The sequence below is a fragment of the Aulostomus chinensis genome, chromosome 4, assembly GCF_037954235.1.
Source record: "Aulostomus chinensis isolate RoL2024-O1b breed Wild chromosome 4, RoL_Achi_v1.0, whole genome shotgun sequence".
In the NCBI taxonomy this organism is placed as follows: Eukaryota; Metazoa; Chordata; class Actinopteri; order Syngnathiformes; family Aulostomidae; genus Aulostomus; species Aulostomus chinensis.
Genome location: NC_141323.1, coordinates 21,007,716 through 21,015,141, shown reverse-complemented (window position 1 = coordinate 21,015,141; position 7,426 = coordinate 21,007,716). Strand labels below are relative to the sequence as shown.

The 7,426-nt window shown below is 43.5% G+C and overlaps 2 non-coding genes across 2 annotated transcripts; one reads left to right on the top strand and one right to left on the bottom strand.

The window, feature by feature from the left end:
• Positions 1-237: 237 nt before the first annotated feature.
• On the bottom strand, positions 238-319 carry trnas-gcu (transfer RNA serine (anticodon GCU)). The gene has a single exon. It is a non-coding gene; the product is annotated as a tRNA-Ser (tRNA).
• Positions 320-3,684: 3,365 nt separating this feature from the next.
• Positions 3,685-3,757, top strand: trnar-ucu (transfer RNA arginine (anticodon UCU)). The gene has a single exon. It is a non-coding gene; the product is annotated as a tRNA-Arg (tRNA).
• Positions 3,758-7,426: the final 3,669 nt, after the last annotated feature.

Below are 7,426 nucleotides of genomic sequence, written 5' to 3'. Positions count from 1 at the left end.
GTTTCTTGAAGATGCTTCAGCTCTCATCCAAGAGGCGTCTTCAGTTTTCTTCACTGATGGGAGGATTTATAGCTCTGTGGGGGCGGGACCTTCTACAGAGGTGATTGACATGTGAGCTCTGGGTGTCTGAGTTGTTTTAGTCAGGTTGTGAAAGGGAAGTTGACTCAACTGGTATCTGTGTCAGTTAAAAGCCTCACAGTAATTCCATAATCTAGGAGTAGAAACCAGAGTCGCTCACGACGAGGATGGGATTCGAACCCATGCGTGCAGAGCACAATGGATTAGCAGTCCATCGCCTTAACCACTCGGCCACCTCGTCTGCTGACAGCAACCCTGAGCTTTTAAACACCTGAACTCTTTGGAGCCTATTTGTCAGAAATGGACCCAGCAGGAGCCACTGAACACAACTCTGACATAATCAGGCTTCTTCCCAGCAGCATCGTGCTACAGAAGGCAGAATACAGACCATCGACACATCATCAGAGTGAACACCAGCTGATGTTTACAAGTTTAATTCACCTTTTACTACAAAATGACATCCAAGCTCAGATTCTCTTGTCCTGATTGAACAAGTAAATGTTTAAGAAGATGAGAGTACCAGACTTTTTCATCCAAGGAAACAAGCATCCTATCCATGTCCTATGCAGAGTTTCTTTTAAAAAAAAAGTGAGACAACCTCAAGATTTTCTGTTTCCTCTTGTTGGATTTTGCCACAGAGAATCAGAGACAATCAAAAGCTTGTTGGACTTTAATGTTGGAGGACTGAACAAGTCATGACATCATCAGTTTTACCTTCACAGGTGCTTCATTTACTTTACTTTCAATTTTACAGAGGTAGAACCTGAAATCAAAGCTGCCCATCAAAAGAAGTGAAAGCTTCCCAGGTTGTGATGTTCTTGTCTACAAACTGTCTTGTATGGAGCTTCAATCTTTAATAAAAAGAATAAAAAGAAGATGACATGTGTTGTGATTTGGCGCTTTAAAAATAAAACTTACGACTTACATGGAAACTGTCTGGGGGGGGTGGAGCCTAGGTATGTGTTTGATGTCTTAATTCTGTCTCTGATGTCTGAATTCTGTCTTTGATCTCTGGGTTCTGAGCATTGATCTCCTGCTTCAGTCTTTGATCTCTGACTGATCCTAAACTAATCAAAGGATCACATCAGCATATTGGTCCAGTCTACAGATGGTGATTTTACCTATTTGAAGCCTTATTTTGTGTTTGATGGACATTTTTAAAATCATTAATGACTTTTTGACTGAACATCCTGGACACTGTGGTGCCTGATGAGGAGACAACTTGGGTACAAAGTTGAAGAGGAGGGTTTTTGGAGAGGGGATATTTTTGCAGTGTTCCAAGTCAATAATAACTGTGGCAAAATGTCATCATTTTTCAAAATGTCCTCACGAAGATGGTTTGTAATTCTGTCTCTCCCTCATCCTCAGCTGCTGCAGCCCTTTCAAGAAAACCTTTGACTCGTGGATCTAACAAAGATCAGATGTTGTCTCCTCCAGAACATCAACACTTTAACGTTGTTGGCAGGACTCCAACCTGAGCAGGGAGACCCCAATGGATTTCTAGTCCATCGCCTTCACCACTCGGCCACAACAACCACATTCACACACACATTTGTAAAAGATTCACATTGACACAACTCTTTAAAATTATGTCACAAGCCCATTTGTTTGAGGTCCTATTTTCTCTTTTTCAGCATTCCTTTGTTTCCAGGTCTCTAATAAGTGCAGAATTACAAAGACAAAGCTGGATCCATCCTGGGCAGGTGATAGGAGCCCATTGACCACTGGCCAGAGACCCTGGCACAGACGTTGGGGATGGTGAGAGAGAGCATTTCTACAATTATATTCTACATTTATAGAATTCTACAATCCTACAATTTCATTGAGCAGACGCTTTTGTCCAAAGCCACTTGCATATTTTTTCGGTGAGTTTGGCTCCTGAGCTCAAGACAGTTGTGACTAATAAAGGACAGCTTCAAATGCAGCTGTGAAGCCTCATTGTCAGCTGGGAGGAACGACAGGTGTCTCCCTCTAGTGGCTCCTCACAGCAACACGAGCCTCATTTCATACACATGCATCCACCACCTCACTACCAAAGGCCAGTTGGGCCTCGACAGACAGGTGAGTTTCAAGTGTTGGACAAAGGTCTTTAAGATGTTCTTATTAATTCTATAACATCTGAGACTAAAATCTATGGAATTACAACCAACAAGCAGTCAAACACCTGATCAGATGCTCCTTCATGAGGCTGAGAAGAATCAATCTAAACTGGGATGAAGAAAATTAATTGAGAGGAGAAACCTACTGATTGGATGACATGGACCCACCTGATCCATGTCAGCCTTGTTGGAGCAGAAAGAGGTGGATCAGAGGAATCAGTGGATCAAGACTCAGGTGTCAGATGAAGAATCTCTTTATTCACAATGGAGTCAGAGAAATCTTCCAACGTGAACTTGACAGACCATTTTATACCAAAGACAGGCTGTGTGTGTGTGTGTGTGTGGGGGGGGGGGGGGGGGACAATGGCTTAAGGGAGCTCCAGGTAACTGGTTTGAACTGGTCCCTCATCTCTGTGAGTAGAAACCATCTGAGGTGGAGGGTGGAGATCTGATTTGACCTCCTGATCTCCCAGTAAAGCCAGTATAGATGTTGAGCTTGGAGGAGTTGATGGCCTCCTTCATCTTCTTGTTGGAGATGTTTGCTAAACTCAGCACCACCACAGATCAGAGGAAAGTCCACTTGTAAGCTGGACATTGGAGTTTCTAGTGACCTGCAGGATCTTAGTTGTGGTGGCAGCAGGCCTGTTCCAAGAGCTGGGCTCACATTCATGATCAGGCTTCATAATGGTTCTGGACCACTGAGTGATAGAAGCTGATCCTGGAGCAGCAGAAGAAAAATATAGAGAAGAAAAGACAAAAGACAGAGAGAAATGAGGGAGAGAATGACAAAAAGATGGGAACAAGATGAGGGTGAAAGACAAGCAGAGAGAAAGACAGAGGGATGGAAGACAGACACACAACCAACAAAAGCAACAACCACAATAATAGTTTTGATATTGTCCTGTTATTGATGTTTTCATGTGAAAGTGGCATATTTAAGATAAAAGACACTGTTAGAACAGAAAGATCCAGAAAACCCACCAACAAGAGGTGTCTGGTACAGATGTGGAATTATTGGCTCACACAATGTTGAGGCAACTGGGAAGAAGACAAACAAAAAAGGCTTGTGTGATTCAGACATTCATCAAAAATGGTCCTGTAGAACTGTTCAATGTGTCATGACTTCAGAAGCTCAAATCCTCTCTAAGTTCTAGTGAGAGTGGAAGAGATTATAAAATGAGAGAAGCAGGGCCCTCACTCAGAGCTGAAATACCTCAGTTGGGAGAGCGTTAGACTGAAGATCTAAAGGTCCCTGGTTTCAGCAGAGGAACAGCATTGACTTTACTTTCCAGTGGAGGAACTGCAGACATGAAGGAAACTAACATCTTGTCCTGTGTATTCTTATGACATTCAAGACATTTTTGGAGCCTCTTGTTGGATTTTGCCACAGAGAATCAGAGCCAATCAAAAGCATGGTGGACTTTAACATGGAGGATTGAACAAGTCAAGAAAGCAGCAGTTTGACCTTCACAGGTGTTTCTTTTCCTGTCTAAATGCTGCAGCGAGAGCCTGAGTAGCTCAGACGGTAGAGCATCAGACTTCTAATCTGAGGGTCCAGGGTTCAGGTCCCTGTTCAGGTGCTGTGGTTGTTCCAGTGTTTGACAACATGGTACTGGATGAAGTTTAGTGTTGAACAAACTGTCATCACCAAAAGTAGAAGTGTTCTTGTCTTGAGACTGTTCCTGCAGGTCAAATGTGAAGAACCGGCAACCCCCATTTTGCAAAAAGTTAAATTTTTCTAACTGTTCAATTGGAAAGTATTTTCAGATTGAAGAAGTGATCAAGAGAAACAGGAAAATCCCTCTAAACACAGCAAACTCCATCCATCAATCCATTTTCTACAGATTTTCCTGTTCAGGGTCTCAGAGGGAACTGCAGCCTGTCCCAGCAGCCTCAGTACAAGAGGAGGGGTTCACCCTGGACAGGTCGCCAGTCCATCACAGGGCCAGGTGAAAGTGCCAACCACTGCACTGCCCCTACTAGTCGTCTACATATCAGTGTTCTCAGTATTGCACTGACATTCACATCAGTATTGTGCTTATATTTTATTTCCTGGCTCTTCAAGCCTCCTATTATGCTGAAGTTGATTGCTTCAGTGACCAGGAGACGTTATCATTGGCAGCTAGTTTACTATTATTGCTGCTGCTGTTGCTGTTGTTGGTTGTGTGTCTGTCTTCCATCCCCCTGTCCCTCTGTCCTTCTCTCTGCTTGTCTTTCTCCCTCATCTTGTTCCCATCTTTTTGTCATTCTCTCCCTCCTTTCTCTCTGTCTTTTGTCTTTTCTTCTCTATATTTGTCTTCTGCTGTCTGTCCTATCCTGCTCTCTTTCAACAACCAACCAGTCAAAGCAGACGTCCGGTTAAAAAAATTATCATAAAAGAACTCTTGATGTGATTTGGCTTGAGACATGAAGAAGATAGGATTTTTTTTCTCTTAATTTTAGAAGCATTTACAGATTCATGTAAAGATCATCAATCAGTGTAGTATTTCAGACAGACTTCTGGTCCGTGAGGACGAGGAATCCAGCACAGATCCACAGAACTCCAACTGCCATCTTTGATGATTCCTTTACAGTCTGTAGGGTGGAGAGATCCTCCTGAGTCTGGCTTTGAATGTTTGTCTGTGGATGTGTTAACCCTGTCATGGACTGGTGACCTGTCCAGGGTGAACACGGCCTGTCGCCCAAAAGCTGCTTGGATAGGCTCCACCCCCTCCATGACCCTGAACAGGATAAGCAGAAGAAAATGGATAGAAGTCATGACACATTGAACAGTTCTACAGGACCATTTTTGATGAATGTCTGAATCACACAAGCCTTTTTTGTTTGTCTTCTTCCCAGTTGCCTCAACATTGTGTGAGCCAATAATTCCACATCTGTACCAGACACACCTCTGGTTGGTGGGTTTATGGATCTTTCTGTTCTAACAGTGTCTTTTATCTTGCTTTTATCTTTTATCTTTTGGATCTTTTCTTTGTATCTGCATTCTGTGGTGCACGGTTGCTCTGGAAGAGCGCTCTATCTAACTATTTTCACTGTACCCCCCCCCCCCCCCCCCGTATAGCAAAAAGAAAAGATTCTGATTCTTACACACACACACACACACACACACACACACACACACACACGTGTATAAACATGATGTTCCGAATGTTTCACTGTCTGTGGTTGTCCATCTTTCCTTGCCTCTTCACTGTCATTGTCAGAACTCTGAGCAGTCTTCCTCTCCAGGTGATGTCTCTGAGTGATGATGATTGCTGTCTGTTCAACCAGCTTCATTTGTTGATATCTGAGAAGGACTGAAGACAGCAAAGTGTGCTGATTGGCCAACAACCCCACACAGGTCAAAGGTCACTGCTCTGAGGCAGACCAGTTTACTATATCAGTGGTGACACCATCCACTGCTGGCGCTCTCTTCAGTGCTTCTTGTTTCTGCCCTTTGTGCTTGAGCTCCTAGAGCAGCTGGTCCGGCTCTCCCCCTTTTCTTTTCTATTCCACTAATTTTTTTTTTAAATTTTCTATTTTTGTAATTCATCATCGATCTCAGCTCACGGTTGCTACACTCTTGACCTCCTGTGAGCCTTGAATCTCCATCCTGACCAGCAGAGAGAAGCCACCTTTGTGTTGGAGAAGAGCAGCTTAGTCGAGGCAGCCAGCAGCCTGAGACCAGAGGGTAGCGAATCAACGTGCTTCCCTTCTTCATCGAGCGAATGTCAGCGGGAGCCACGGTCGACGAGGTGGAGGCTTTGGAAGCCGTCCTCCCTCCAGTTCATTGGAGAGGCATCGTACATCGATGGGAGAATCCAGCTGAGAACGTCAGCCGGTTACGTTGGTTTTCACCTATTCAGGCCTGGACTCCTGTCTCACTGCCAAACTCTGCCTGACTCCGTAGAGCTGGTCAGCCTCCACTCAGTCCTCTTCATTTGTTTGGAGGTCACTATCGTTCATCCTACACACCTTTCCACCTGCCTCTTTGCCGTCTACTTGAAGCTCAGATAAATGGAGGCTAATTCATCCCTGCTACTCAATAAGTGCCTTCATTACTCTGCTGGAATTATCACTCTGTCTTAAGTGTTTTCTTAATTGTATTAAATCCTCTTTAATTTCCAAGAAGTGTTCCAACTCATTCATGCATGCAAGCCACTGATCCACAAGAACTCATTGATGAGCTTAAACCTGAGACTGATCGTTTCTCGTTGGATGAGACAAAAATACAACGAGTGGAGCCCAGAGTAACAACTGGATAAAACATTCTAAAGATACGCCGTCATCACCAGTTTATCAAGTCACGACACTCTTTTTATATCATCTTTTTATATCATCCAACATCCTCAGGGACTATCATTGAAGAAGCTCTATTTAATATAAGATGCATAAAATCACACCACATGAAGCAGGCTAATGAAAAATAAATCAAATGTAAAAATGCTTTATTTTAAGATCTAGAATATCTTGTGAATATCTGGAGCTTAATTCCAGCAGCAGACCTCCTCAGGTGATGGAATTTATATTTGACATGTTTACCATTAAATGAGACACATTTGCAGTCCATTGAAATCTACTTGTGTTCATGGTGAGTTGATTTCAAAACATGAGCTGACAGAATCTACGTTTAGGTAGGAACCACCATATCCAGGGGTCTGGACCTTTTTGTAGTCAGAGCCATCAAAGCAGCAGACTAAGCTAGCAGACATTAGCATTGAGAAGAAACTGACACCTGGAGCCTAATTTTGGGTCTGGTCAAGTGATAACAAAATAATATGACATTGTTGTCAGACTGACGCCTGCTCAACAATGACCAAACACCGCCTTATGGCATTGTGGGAAATTTCTGCTTGGCCCGTGTCCATCAATACACACAAAGAAATTTCTCCAGAGTCAGTCACACCAGTGGTAAAAACACTAAAGTGCTGTCAAGGAGAAACAGGATACGACCAAACACACACACAAGTTACAGAGAGAGAACTCTCCCAGAAGGAACCACTCAAAGGAGAACCATGGACATCATCAGGCTGTATGACCTCATCAATATGAGACAGGTGGATAGGAAACAAGCTCAGAGATGTCAGAAACATGAGATCCAAGTGCTGAGAAAGCTTCAACTGGTGAGGTTCCAGAACCAAGAGCGAGGTGGAGCCTGCATCACCTACTGGGAGCTTTTTGTCAAAGGTTCAACTTTGATTTGAATGCTTTTGGAGAGACAACGTGCAGGGAGGGAATTTGGTGATGAAGAACAAGTTCCTCTCAGCTTT